Genomic DNA, 13,623 nt, shown 5'->3' on the forward strand with positions numbered 1-13,623 from the left:
GGCTATTTTTTGTTGCAGTTTGACCGGGGCTGGATTTGAACCCACCAACCTCAGTATATGGGGCTGGTGCCCTACCCACTGAGCCACAGGCGCAATGTACCATTGCATCATACACATTAGGTGAGGTCCCCCAGAATAACCTCCCTTCTCCCATAACCCCCTCCCCTCCTCTTTCTCTCTTCTTCCCTTCTACTCTCTGGACTATAGTTATGTTTTGCCATTTGTATGAGTGTGTAGGTGGTTATATATTGATTTCATAGTAGTGCTGAGTATATTGAATACTTTTTTTTTCCATTCTTGAGATACTTTACTAAGATGAATATGTTCCAACTGGTTTTCCAAAGCTATACCATTTTACATGCTATCATCATGACATGGATGCCGGTGTCCTCATGATGGCCTCATACCACCCCCACCCATAAGACCAGGGGGCTGGGTAGGAGGAAGGGGAAAAAACCAGTAGATGAAATGATGCCAAATACCATCACTCTTAGATGACTCTCAGCTTGGGGCAGAACAAAACAAGATGAGAGCCAACAGGCTCAGTGCTGTCGTGCGAAGAGTTAACAAGCTAAATGCTGGGACAAATTGTTTTACTTATTCGCTCATTGCCAGATCTGCTTGATGTGACCTTTATGTTACCTGTCTGCTAATCCGCTAAATTGCAAGTTCACTTCTGTAAAAGGGGTCATTATGACCCCACGCTTGTTTCTTTGCTTCTTTTGCCAACTTTCAGCCCACTTGTTTGTCCCTTTGCCAACTTTCAGACTAGCAAAACCCCAACTTCAGACCCCTCAATGCTCTCTCACTTAGTCTGCCTCAGACTTTGCTGAGACAGCCCGTGGTAAATAAAAGACTCCTTTCGAACTTCTAATTCAAGTCGGTGGTCCTTATCTCGCCCATTACAATCAGTATAGGAAAATTCTTGTCACAATGCCTCTTTATTAGCCGTTGGTATGACCTGTCTTTTATTTAGGTATTCTGATAGGTATATAATGGCATTTCATTGTGGTTTTAATTCATATGTCTCTAATGACTAGTGATGCTGAACTTCTTTTCATTGGTTTATTTGCCATTTTTAATTATTTTGGTTCGTTTAAGTAATGTGCACTACGGTTTTTACCCTCAGAAAGAAAATTTCTAATTTTTTTACTATCTTAATTTCTAATACGATCTTAAATTTTGACACTCTATTTGAAACTGAAGGAAAGCTTAAGTAATTTTCATAACAAAATTACTTCTATCTTATTATTCTCCCTTTTGTCACTTTGCATTCAGCCATTTTTACTAAGGCATGACTGTTTTTCTTTTTGTATTTTCCTGTATTGAACCAAATTTCTATCTAGATTAATTGAATTTCCAATCCACCAGAGAAGCAAGAATAGGAATAAATATCAACATCTTATATTGGAAAAAAATAATGCATTTGTCTACTCTATCCTTTTTTTTGTAGTATGGCTGGAAGAGTTATTGCAATAAAAAACAAGCCTGGCTTTCTACAGTAATATTGAATTGATATCAGGAAAGGAAAGTAGGTTGGTCACAGAGGGAACACTGGCCTGGTTGTACGTTATGGTGACAGTAGGCCTTCTGGCTGGAATGTGTTGGTTTTCACGTCTGTATTACTTTTAGGTTCTGATTTCCTAATCAGCAGTAACTGAACATGACTTCTTTTAAGGTAAAGTTATTATTGGTTGGAACTTAATTTACCAATACCTAGTATTGCTCATGGAATATGTAAAATGAGGATAGAAATAAGAAAACATATTTTAATGATATTTTTATACATTTATTAAGTAACCTGTGCTATACCCTTAAGGACAAAGCAAAAGTGTATAACAGACACTGAAAGTAGAGAATATTACTCTACATTTTAACAACACACTTAGATTTGGGGTTTAGCTTGCTTCAACTACAAAATTAATGATGGGGTCATACTTATTATTTTTATGAAAGAATATTTCGTTAAGGGCCATGTTATCTTCACATACAAGTAAATATCTTAAGAGTACAAAGTGGGCCTTTTAATTACTTGCAATAAGTGAGAAGAAGAGATTGCAGCTACCTAGGTGAGGGTCCTGGAGATTTTCCAAGTTTGTGTTAAGATGCAGTAATGGAAAATGGAAGGACGTTCAAAACCAGCCCAGAGAGTGACAAGCAAGCGTTCCCTCCAGCTGACTAAGTGCTCTGCTTCCCATTGATGCTGCTTACCTTTCTTCAAATTGGCCTTATTGCTAATTACTTTTTCTTTTCAGTCTTTCATTCTCCAAGTTTATCTCTGAACTCTCAAAAAAAAAAAAAAAGCGTGAATGTTCACTTCCCATTTCAAGGTGCATGTAGAAATATCAAGAATCAGTTACTTTTATCCGGGTGTTGTGGCGGACGCCTGTAGTCCCAGCTACTTGGGAGGCTGAGGCAAGAGGTTCTCTTGAGGCCAAGTGTTTGAGGTTACTGTGAGCTAAAGGTGCCATGGCATTCCACATAGGGTGACAAAGTGAGACGACTCTGTCTCAAAAAAAAAAAAAAAAAAGAATCAGTTACTTTATGTTAATTACTTATTAATCCTTTCAGTTATTCCAACCTTAAATTCTCCAATCTTATACAGTTTTATAATAACTTATGAAAAAATAGGGCAATGGCATGTATCTTATGAATTAGGAAACTCTAATACCCATGAGGGACCTTAGTTCCTACTTCTGCAATGGCAAGATTCTTCTACAATAAGGAAGCTCAGAGAAATGCAGGAAAAAAGAATACAAGACTGAGTTAATGAATGTTTTGATTGAAAAAATATATATATATACTTCCATTCATCTGCAGAATAACATGGAAGACTGACTGAATAAGGTTGAACTCAGTCACTTTACATGGTTAGGCATTGATTACTACAATGTCATCTATGACCTTTTCATATAATTAGACTCGCCATTTAAATATTGACTTATAAAGCATTTACAAAGCAACCATTTTACTTCACTTAGTGTCTTTGCTGCAACTTTGTCACATCCACAGCTTGCTGTTGATAGTTTAAATAATTGAGTTTAGAAAGATTGTTATATTAATTTAATTAAAACTTCTCTGCCAGTTGTTCTTGTTATTTTGCCATGTCTTATTGCCAATACTTTTAAAAGCTGTGGAAGCTGTTGAGAGAAAAAAATGCTGGAGAGAGGTGGAGCAAGATGGTGGCCGAGTAACAGCTTCCTTGCATCTGGGCACCGTGAGTCTGGGGAGATAGGACTCCAGGCATCTCTGGCTGGTGGGAACTACCTATCATCACTCCTATGAGTATACAGGGAGTCAGCGAGAGACTTCTGGACCCCAAGAGGAGGACTAAAACAGTGGAAAACCGGCAAGTGGTCGCGTGTGTTCAATCCGTCTAAACCCGCCCACAACTGTAAGTTCAGTAGCAGCAAGACTGCAAACCAGAAAGGCCTTACCTGTGAACTGTTTTGATGTCCTTAGACTTGGCACTGAGTTGAACTGCCTTGGGGAAGGCCTGAGCGGGAGTGCGGAGAACTTTGGCCTTTGTCTAGGGCCCCAGTCTGAGCCGCTGAGCCAGACGGAGCTAATAGTGTTTGGCGGTGGGTCACACGGAACCATTGTCAGTGATCTGCCCCGGCAAGCTCTGCCCTCAGGGTCGCAGAGCTAGAAACGGGTGGGAGCTGGTAACTCAGCAACCAAGTAGCCTAAGGGTGGGGTCTGAGCTGCCTTGCAGCCCTAACCCTCAGGGGCAGAGTGAGACCGGTTTTGCCACACTGGGTAAGTGGATAGCCACTTCAGCAGTGATTCCAGCGAGAAAGCTGGGAAAGCTTCTGCTCAGCCAGTTTATAAGTTCAAAGTGCCTTTTAAGTGGGCTGAAGAGAGATTTAGGGTGTCTACCTGCTGGGGTTTGAGAAATCAGCAGCCTCCTGTCGTATCAGAACTGTGATTAACATCTCATACCCCAGAAGACCACATGTTGCCCAGACAATATTCAATAACATATACAAACTACTTTGTTCTTGGTTGTGTATTTTTTTCTTTTTTTTTTGTTTGGTTGTTTTTTTCTGTTTATTTTGACGTTGTTGATGTTCTTTTGTTTTTTAATTTCAATCTTTTCCATACAGATCCCTTTTTCTTTCTCAATTTTTCCAGTTTAATTGTAATTTCCCATTGCTGCCTTTTTTAATAACTACAACTTCATTTTTGCTAGTGTTTCTACCGCTATCATTTGGTTTTTCACCCAATTTTATTCCCGTAAAGTTTTCTGTTTGCTTGTTTTGGTTTGATTTATAGCATTTTTGTCTTTCCTCTCTACTTGGTGGAGGTGGGGTACTGTGTCTGATCAGGTTAGCAAAGAGCCACTGACCTCAAGGGAACCACCCAACTGGGCACCCCCAGAAGGTGGGGTTTTTTAAGGTTGTGTCAAAGTACCCTACTGTACACCTATATTGCCCTGTCTCCCTCTTTCTGTGCCTCTCTTCTTTTTGTCAATATTCCTTATACCCACCCCCTCTCCTTTCTCTATCTTTCTTTTTTTTCTTATCACTCGGTCCTCCTTTCTTTCATCCCTTTTTTGCTCTTCGACCTTCTCACCCTTCTGGTCCTGTAACCCTTAGTCCACAGGCACAAGAACTTAAAGAGCAAGAGGAAGTGAAAGGAAAATTAGGGCAAGGAAACAGATAAAAGAAATCACTCATAAGGAAGAATCAGCAGAAAACTCCAGGCAACATGAAGAACCAGTCTAGAACAACCCTACCAAGGGACCAGGAGGTAGCTACTGCAGATGATTCCACCTGTAAAGAAATGTTAGGAATGACAGAAAGGGAATTTAGAATACACATGTTGAAAACAATGAAAGAAATGATGGAAACAATGAAGGAAATTGCTAATAAAGTGGAAAATAACCAAAAGGAAATCCAAAAACAGAATCAAATAACAGATGAACAATATGAAGAATATAAAAAGGATATAGCAGACCTGAAGGAACTGAAACAGTCAATTAGGGAACTTAAAGATGCAATGGAAAGTATCAGCAACAGGTTAGACCATGCAGAAGAAAGAATTTCAGAGGTAGAAGACAAAGTTCTTGAGATAACTCAGACAGTAAAAGAGGCAGAAAAGAAGAGAGAGAAAGCAGAACATTCACTGTCAGAATTATGGGACTTTATGAAGCATTTCAACATATGAGTTATAGGAATTCCAGAAGGGGAAGAAGAATGCCCCAGAGGAATGGAAGCCATACTAAAGAATATTATAAAAGAAAATTTCCCAAACATCACCAAAGATTCTGACACACTGCTTTCAGAGGGATATCAGACCCCAGGTCGCCTCAACTCTAATGAGCTTCTCCAAGACACATGGTGATGAACCTGTCCAAAGTCAAGACAAAAGAAAAGATTCTGCAAGCTGCCAGGAGTAAGCGCCAGTTGACCTACAGGGGCAAATCCATCAGAGTGACCGCAGACTTCACTAATGAAACTTTCCAAGCAAGAAGACAATGGTCATCTACCTTTAATCTACTTAAACAGAACAATTTTCAGCCCAGAATTCTGTACCCTGCTAAGCTAAGCTTCAAAATTGACGGAGAAATCAAATCATTTACGGATATACAAACATTGAGGAAATTCGCCGCAACAAGACCAGCTGTACAGGAAATACTTCAACCTGTTCTGCACACTGACCACCACAATGGATCAGCAGCAAAGTAAGAACTCAGAAATCAAAGGACAGAACCTAACCTCCACACTGATGCAAAAGATAAAGCTAAGCAATGGACTCTCACCAAATAAGACGAATAGAATACTACCACACTTATCAATTATCTCCATAAATGTTAATGGCTTGAATTCCCCACTGAAGAGACATAGATTGGCTGACTGGATTAAAAAACACAAGCCATCCATTTGCTGTCTGCAAGAAACACACCTGGCTTCAAAAGACAAATTAAAGCTCCGAGTCAAGGGTTGGAAGACAATTTTTCAGGCAAATGGAATTCAGAAGAAAAGAGGAGTTGCAATCTTATTTTCAGATACATGTGGATTTAAGGCAACTAAAGTCAAAAAAGACAAAGATGGTCACTTTATATTGGTCAAGGGAAAACTACAACAAGAAGACATTTCAATTCTAAATATTTATGCACCCAATTTAAATGCTCCCAGATTCTTGAAGCAGACCTTACTCAGTCTGAGCAATATGATATCTGATAATACCATCATAACAGGGGACTTTAACACTCCTCTTACAGAGCTGGACAGATCCTCTAAACAGAAATTAAACAAAGATATAAGAGATTTAAATGAGACACTAGAACAACTGTGCTTGATAGACGCATGTAGAACACTCCACCCCAAAGATAAAGAATATACATTCTTCTCATCACCCCATGGAACATTCTCCAAAATTGATCATATCCTGGGACACAAAACAAATATCAACAGAATCAAAAGAATTAAAGTTTTACCTTGTATCTTTTTAGACCATAAGGCACTAAAGGTGAAACTCAACTCTAACAAAAATGCTCGACCCCACCCAAAGGCATGGAAATTAAACAATCTTCTGTTGAAAAACAGATGGGTGCAGGAAGAAATAAAACAGGAAATCATTAACTTCCTTGAGCATAACAACAATGAAGACACAAGCTACCAAAACCTGTGGGATACTGCAAAAGCAGTTTTGAGAGGAAAATTCATCGCTTTAGATGCCTACATTCGAAAAACAGAAAGAGAGCACATCAACAATCTCACAAGAGATCTTATGGAATTGGAAAAAGAAGAACAATCTAAGCCTAAACTCAGTAGAAGAAAAGAAATATCCAAAATCAAATCAGAGATCAATGAAATTGAAAACAAAAGAATCATTCAGAAAATTAATGAAACAAGGAGTTGGTTTTTTGAAAAAATAAATAAAATAGATAAACCATTGCCCAGACTAACTAGAAATAGAAAAGTAAAATCTCTAGTAACCTCAATCAGAAACGATAAAGGGGAAATAACAACTGATCCCACAGAGATACAAGAGATCATCTCTGAATACTACCAGAAACTCTATGCCCAGAAATTTGACAATGTGAAGGAAATGGATCAATATTTGGAATCACACCCTCTCCCTAGACTTAGCCAGGAAGAAATAGACCTCCTGAACAGACCAATTTCAAGCACTGAGATCAAAGAAACAATAAAAAAGCTTCCAACTAAAAAATGCCCTGGTCCAGATGGCTTCACTCCAGAATTCTATCAAACCTTCAAGGTAGAGCTTATTCCTGTACTGCAGAAATTATTCCAAAAAACTGAGGAAGAAGGAATCTTCCCCAACACATTCTATGAAGCAAACATCACCCTGATACCAAAACCAGGAAAAGACCCAAACAAAAAGGAGTATTTCAGACCAATCTCACTCGTGAATATAGATGGAAAAATTCTCAACAAAATCCTAGCCAATAGATTACAGCTTATCATCAAAAAAGTCATTCATCATGATCAAGTAGGCTTCATCCCAGGGATGCAAGGCCGGTTTAACATATGCAAGTGCATAAACGTTATCCACCATATTAACAGAGGCAAAAATAAAGATCACATGATCCTCTCAATAGATGCAGAAAAAGCATTTGATAAAATCCAGCATCCTTTTTTAATTAGAACACTGACGCGTATAGGCATAGGTGGCACATTTCTAAAACCGATCGAAGCTATCTATGACAAACCCACAGCCAATATTTTACTGAATAGAGAAAAAAATGCTAACAATTTGCAACGAATTTCTCTTTCTGCTAAAAAGAAGAACCATTATAAAATTTTATTTAACCATTTTCCAAGATGGCAATACACTATCCCCAAGATTATAGGACTGTCGGTTTGAAACCTTTCAGTGATTTAATGCGAACTGTCCTAGTCCCACTCCTTGAAACCTTGAATAGACTCCCTTGAAGTAGTAAACATGCTGCTTGACATCTAAATACATGCAGAACTTTTGCCAAAGGCACAGCATCTACTAATGATTTTCAGTGGTGTCAGCCAGGAGAGAGTCAGTGACGGCCAAAGACAAGGCTTTAACTGGAGAGTCTTCATACTGATCACTGGAAGAACTTGACTGGAGACAATGTTTACAAGCTACAGATTTTGCAGGTGAGATACCAAATTAAAAGTGACAATATGAATTTTTTGAAGATCTAAAAAATGCAATCTATAGGCAGTAACTCTTTCTAGGACTCAGAAGACTAAGATCTAGGCACCTAGTTCTGCAATATGAAACTACAAGGAAAATACATTTTCCCAACAGAATTAATTTACAGCAAGCACCTTGATTTAAGATATGAAATAATATATAGAGAGAATAGGACCCACCATATGATACACAAGATTTTATTTGATTATGGAGAAATGTTGGAGGAAATATTAATGTAGTACGTCATACAAGTTACTGATTTGGGGAACTAGGATCTAATGCTAGGCTGTTAGATTTTACACATAGTCAACAAACTTTACCTTTTACAGAATGTTATATTTGCTCCAAACAGATAATGTAGAGATTAAATAACGGAGGTGAATAAAACTCAAAAGAAATAAAGTGTCATCTCAAATGTGCTGCCTCCTTCCTTTTCCAGAAATATCCTGATTATCTCTGGATTGCCTCACTGTCCTGGTCTATCACCTCTGGTGCTCACAGGAGGCCACAAAGTTGTTCCCTGCTCCAGAATTCTTTCTCCATCCACAAAAGTCAACACCACATTGCCTCCTTCTTTTTTGTGGTTAGACATTGGGATTATTCAATATGTCAAATAAAAAAATTATTTGAAAACCTGAGGGGAAAAAGATGAGCCCAAAGTTAAGTGTCTTGCAATAATTTTCATTTTAGAGTTGAAGAATGAATTAAGGTTTATCATGAATTATTTGACCTTCTTCTACTGAAAAGTACCCTCTCCAATATGGGTGGACCCTGTGTCAACTTCACCAATAGAATATAGAGGAAATGATACACTATCTTTTTCTAGGTCCTGGCTATTTTTGCTTTCAGCCTCTTCAAACACAGATCTTTAGAACTCAGCTAACATGCCATGAATGGCCTGCCAACAACGGACTCAACTCAACGATGAGAGTAAAATATCCAGGATTTCCAGCTACAGCAAATTTGCAAATGACTCTAGTCCCACCTTTCCTTTTTTTTTCCAAGTGCAGCGAGTATGAGAGGCTCCAGTTGAGAAGCACCAGCCCATCCTAGTCAACTCACAGACACATGATAGAAAACCACAAAAATTTTGCTTAAGACATTAAGTTTTGCTGTGTGTTCTATAGGAACAATAGGATCAGGCTGTTTCACACCCAGGTAAGTATATACACATACACACAACATAGCAAATTTAATATGCCAGTGATAAAATATAACATACGAGCTAAAACACACCTATGCCTAGCCCATCTCTGGGCATCTGTTTAAATTTTGTTATCCAGTAAAATATCTGTGTTTGGGGTATAATGTACAATGTGACAGGTATACTGAAAACTCTGACTTCAGAATGATTCAGTTCATCCACGTAACAAAAAATACTTGCAGCTCCTAAATTTTTTAAATTAAAAATAAATAAATATATAAATGCTTTTAATTATCCAGGATTCCACTTAACTTAAAATCCCATCATTATATGAATGTGGCACAAATACCTTGGGTTTCTCTCCACAGAACCCTTAGATGAAATTCGAACTGAACTTGTCTATTTCACCGTGTCTTTTTCATTCTTATATTAACATCTTACCTCAATGGAAATAGAATTCAGAGTCACACATCTTCTAAAAACCTATCAATCTTTTTTTTTTTTAATTGAGACAGTGTCTCACTTTTTCACCCTCTGTAGAGTACTGTAGCATCATAGCTCATAGCAATCTCAAACTCCTGGGTGACTCAAGCAATTCTCTTCCTTCCTGGGTGACTCAAGCAATTCCCTCCCTAGTAGCTGGGATTACAGATGCCCATCACAATGCCCAGATATTGTTGTTGTTGTTCAGCAGGACTGGGCTGGTTTCGAACTCAGCAGTCCCACTGCATGTGGCTAGAGCCCTAACCACTGAGCTACTGGCCGCAAGCCAAAACCTATCAATCTTTATTTGAAATGTTTCTGGTATCTAACTTCTTTATCTTCTCTCAGTGGAATCCTCTATTGAAAACTCCCTTCCATTTTACACATATTAATTGAAGTTTATAAACAAGAGCTGCTTCTGCTCAATTTACCATTTATCAAGCTATCTTTAATATTGTTTCTTGGATTTCTTTTTTTCCAAAAGTAAAATGTTATGGTGCCATTGCTACATTCAGTGTATTAATTGTAAAAAACAATTTTTTTTTTCACCTCATCCTATGACAGGGAAGGTAAAGGATGCACAGATGCATCTTTCATGGTTTTTGGAATTAACTGAGATTCAGAGAGCCAAGAAGTATCTTTATAGGACTAAAGTCAAATAAAAATAATGAGATTAGAAATATGTAGATACTCCTAAAAATGACCAAGAAATTATATTAATTCATTCAGTCCTCGCAATAATTCTGTGAGACAGATACTACTATTATTTCATTCTATAGATGAAGGATTGAAGTACAGAGGTTGAAGAATTTGGGCATTTTTGCTCTTTTATATTCCTTTAGAATATAAACATTAGCTAAGCATTTTCACTCTCTAACTCTGTGTTCATCAATGTTATGATATCTAGAAAAGACAGGAAGAAAGAGTAAGTATCTAGATTAAGAAATCTAGGCCTGCTTCAAGACCATCATGATATAGAGGCATGCAACTGTTTCATCACAGCCTGAGAGTAACCTAGGCAGAACTTCAAAACAGTCACCAACAGTGGGCAGAAGTATGAAGAGCATATCCCTCCATGGGAGGAGGAACTGTGCGAGAGCATCTTCAGCAAAACATAGAATACATAGTGTAGAAACTGTGTGCTAGAATATAAATTCATGACGTGGGTCCGTTTTCATTATCATTGCAGCATTGGTTATTTTCCCACTGTTAGTTTTCTCTTTGCTTGTTTTTTTTTTTTTAATTTACCATAATCTCAAAAGAAAATAATTACTCATTATTCTATTTTTAAAATTTCACATAGTTTTTTATTTTGTCAATGTTCATTCTCTGTTTGATATTTTTGTGGTTTCCCCTTTCCTCTTCATTCTCCTGATGTGAACAATAGTTCTTAAGAAAGAACAACTCCATAGTCGGTGTGTTGTTCTATGTGCCTCTGTCTCCAATCAGATCTTTTCTGGGTTAGACTTTTACAAGAAGGCCTGAGCAGGTTTTATGTCAATCCACAGAATTTTTTTTTTATTTTGTCATTCACATATTTATTGAATAAATAAGTCCTATTCCAAAAATATGTGTATTTACTGGTTACCTGGTTTGGCCCAAGTTTATGCACTGGACATTATAGATATCACTAAGATTGCAGAGTCTTAATATCTGAAGAGTCCCTGATGGAGTTTAGGAAGGGAAGGTTACACACTCACACAAACTGCTGTGGGGTGAATAAGAAATGAAATTAGCTAATATTTATGAGAATTACGTGGAAGATACTGCAATACATACTTAATGCACAGCATTCTATTTAATCCAATTTAGTCATCGTTAAGAGATACTATCTTTATTTGTAAAACTTACATTTAAAAATTATTACTTAAACCAAACACTTAAAATCATGTGGCCATTTATAGTTCATACATTATCGAGAGTTACTTTTTTTTTTTTTTTTTTTGGCCGGGGCTGGGTTTGAACCCGCCACCTCCAGCATATGGGGCCGGCACCCTACTCCTTGAGCCACAGGTGCCGCCCGAGAGTTACTTTTGATTATACATTTTTATAATGGAGAATTTATATTTTAAAATTGTTTTTTCTAAGTTTTATCTCATGAGAATTTCAAATATACCCAAAATAGAGACAATAATATAACACATCCCTTTCTATTCATCATCCAACTTTAGAAGTCATCAATGTGTGGACAGTTTCAAGTCATTGATAACTCTGCCCATTTCCCCCAGTTTTTTTTTTTTTTTTTAGTTATTTTAATTTTCCGATTAATATGAGGAAACATAAAATTAGGCTACATTGTTTGCATTTGTAAGGTATAATCTAAGTTGCAGTGCATTCTTTTATGAATGGATAAAGAACTTGCTACCTACATTAGAACTTCCAAATAACAGAAAGAAAAGTACTTATATGAGAGCACCATGTCCTCAGCAGGTGGTATGATTACTGCCCTCTCCTGACATATACACTTTTTATCAATCCTCCATTACACAGACAGAGACACACACAGACACCCACACCCACACACCTTTCCGCCAAGGAGTAAACACTTGTGTCCCTGGATTCTTTACACAAAACACCAGTTACTCCCTTTGTCTGTTCCGTATGCAACAGCACTTCTCAACCATTCTCTAATTCTATTTTTTTTTTTTGGCCAGGGCTGGGTTTGAACCCACCACCTCTGTCATATGGGACCGGTACCCTACTCCTTGAGCCACAGGCGCCACCCTTCTCAACCATTCTCAAGGTAACATTTGTTTTTGGTCTAAAGTGTGTCTCCATATTTGCACGACTTGGCCCTAGTCTTCCTAATTACAATCCTGTCCAGTTCTTCCTGAATCATTTTAAAGACTCCAGTGACAGGGAAACGATTTCTATTGTGAATTTCTTCCTTTTCATCTATTTGTATTTTTATGTCTGTGAAACAAGAAATCTGGGGCACATGCGTATAGGCCACATGGGACCACAATTCTCATCATTTTCTTATCTTTTTTGTAAGTGAGTATATGTTTTAGTGAAAATGATTTCCTGGTCTCTTTACATTATGATACTTTATTGATTTTTTTTTAGTTCTGTGTTTATAATTTCACATCATTTCTTTTTCTAAATCTGTTGGTCTTCCTTCCTTGATTGTTAATTTGACATTGCTGTGATTTTATTAAGTACCGTATGGTAATAGAAAGCCAGTAGAGTTCATTGAATTTTACCAAGAACTAAACATGTGCCATCAGCTCCCTCAAAAGGCAGAAGGAATAGAGATTAGACAATAGTTACCTTCCAGAAATAACACCATGACCTGACATTTATTGCCAGGACAGCTGGTATGGTCTATCTCCTTATGTCAGGAATAATTTAGCATTTATATGGCACTTTACATTTTCAAAGTGCTCTCCAATCATTAATAAAACATTTCCCTCAACATTCCTGTCAGAGAGGTCAGTATAACTACCGGTAACCAGACCCTCTAATAGCAAACTGGTGGAAGAGTTACCATAATCTTCTTTGTTTCATGGTGTTAATTTTCCAGCATGTCAAATTTGAACATTTGTTAAATCCATGGAATACATTAATTTTTCTGAATTTACAATAATGTTGAGCCACTGTAAATAATATTGTATAAAGCCCAAGAAGTTATAACTCTCTTTAAAAAGGCAGGCTACAGGGAACAAAGTCTACTGATGAGCACATAGCAAATATTCTCTAGAGCATTCTATTAATAAAGCTATTCTAATTCAGAGAGGAGAGAATACCAGAACTTCTAGGAAAGCAATACTATTTTAAGAATTAAGTAATGTAACAAAGATTTATTAGTGGTTAAAATCATATTTGCAGAATAGTGTTGATTCTCAATTCAGTTT

Source organism: Nycticebus coucang, chromosome 1 (assembly GCF_027406575.1).
Source record: "Nycticebus coucang isolate mNycCou1 chromosome 1, mNycCou1.pri, whole genome shotgun sequence".
Taxonomy (NCBI): Eukaryota; Metazoa; Chordata; class Mammalia; order Primates; family Lorisidae; genus Nycticebus; species Nycticebus coucang.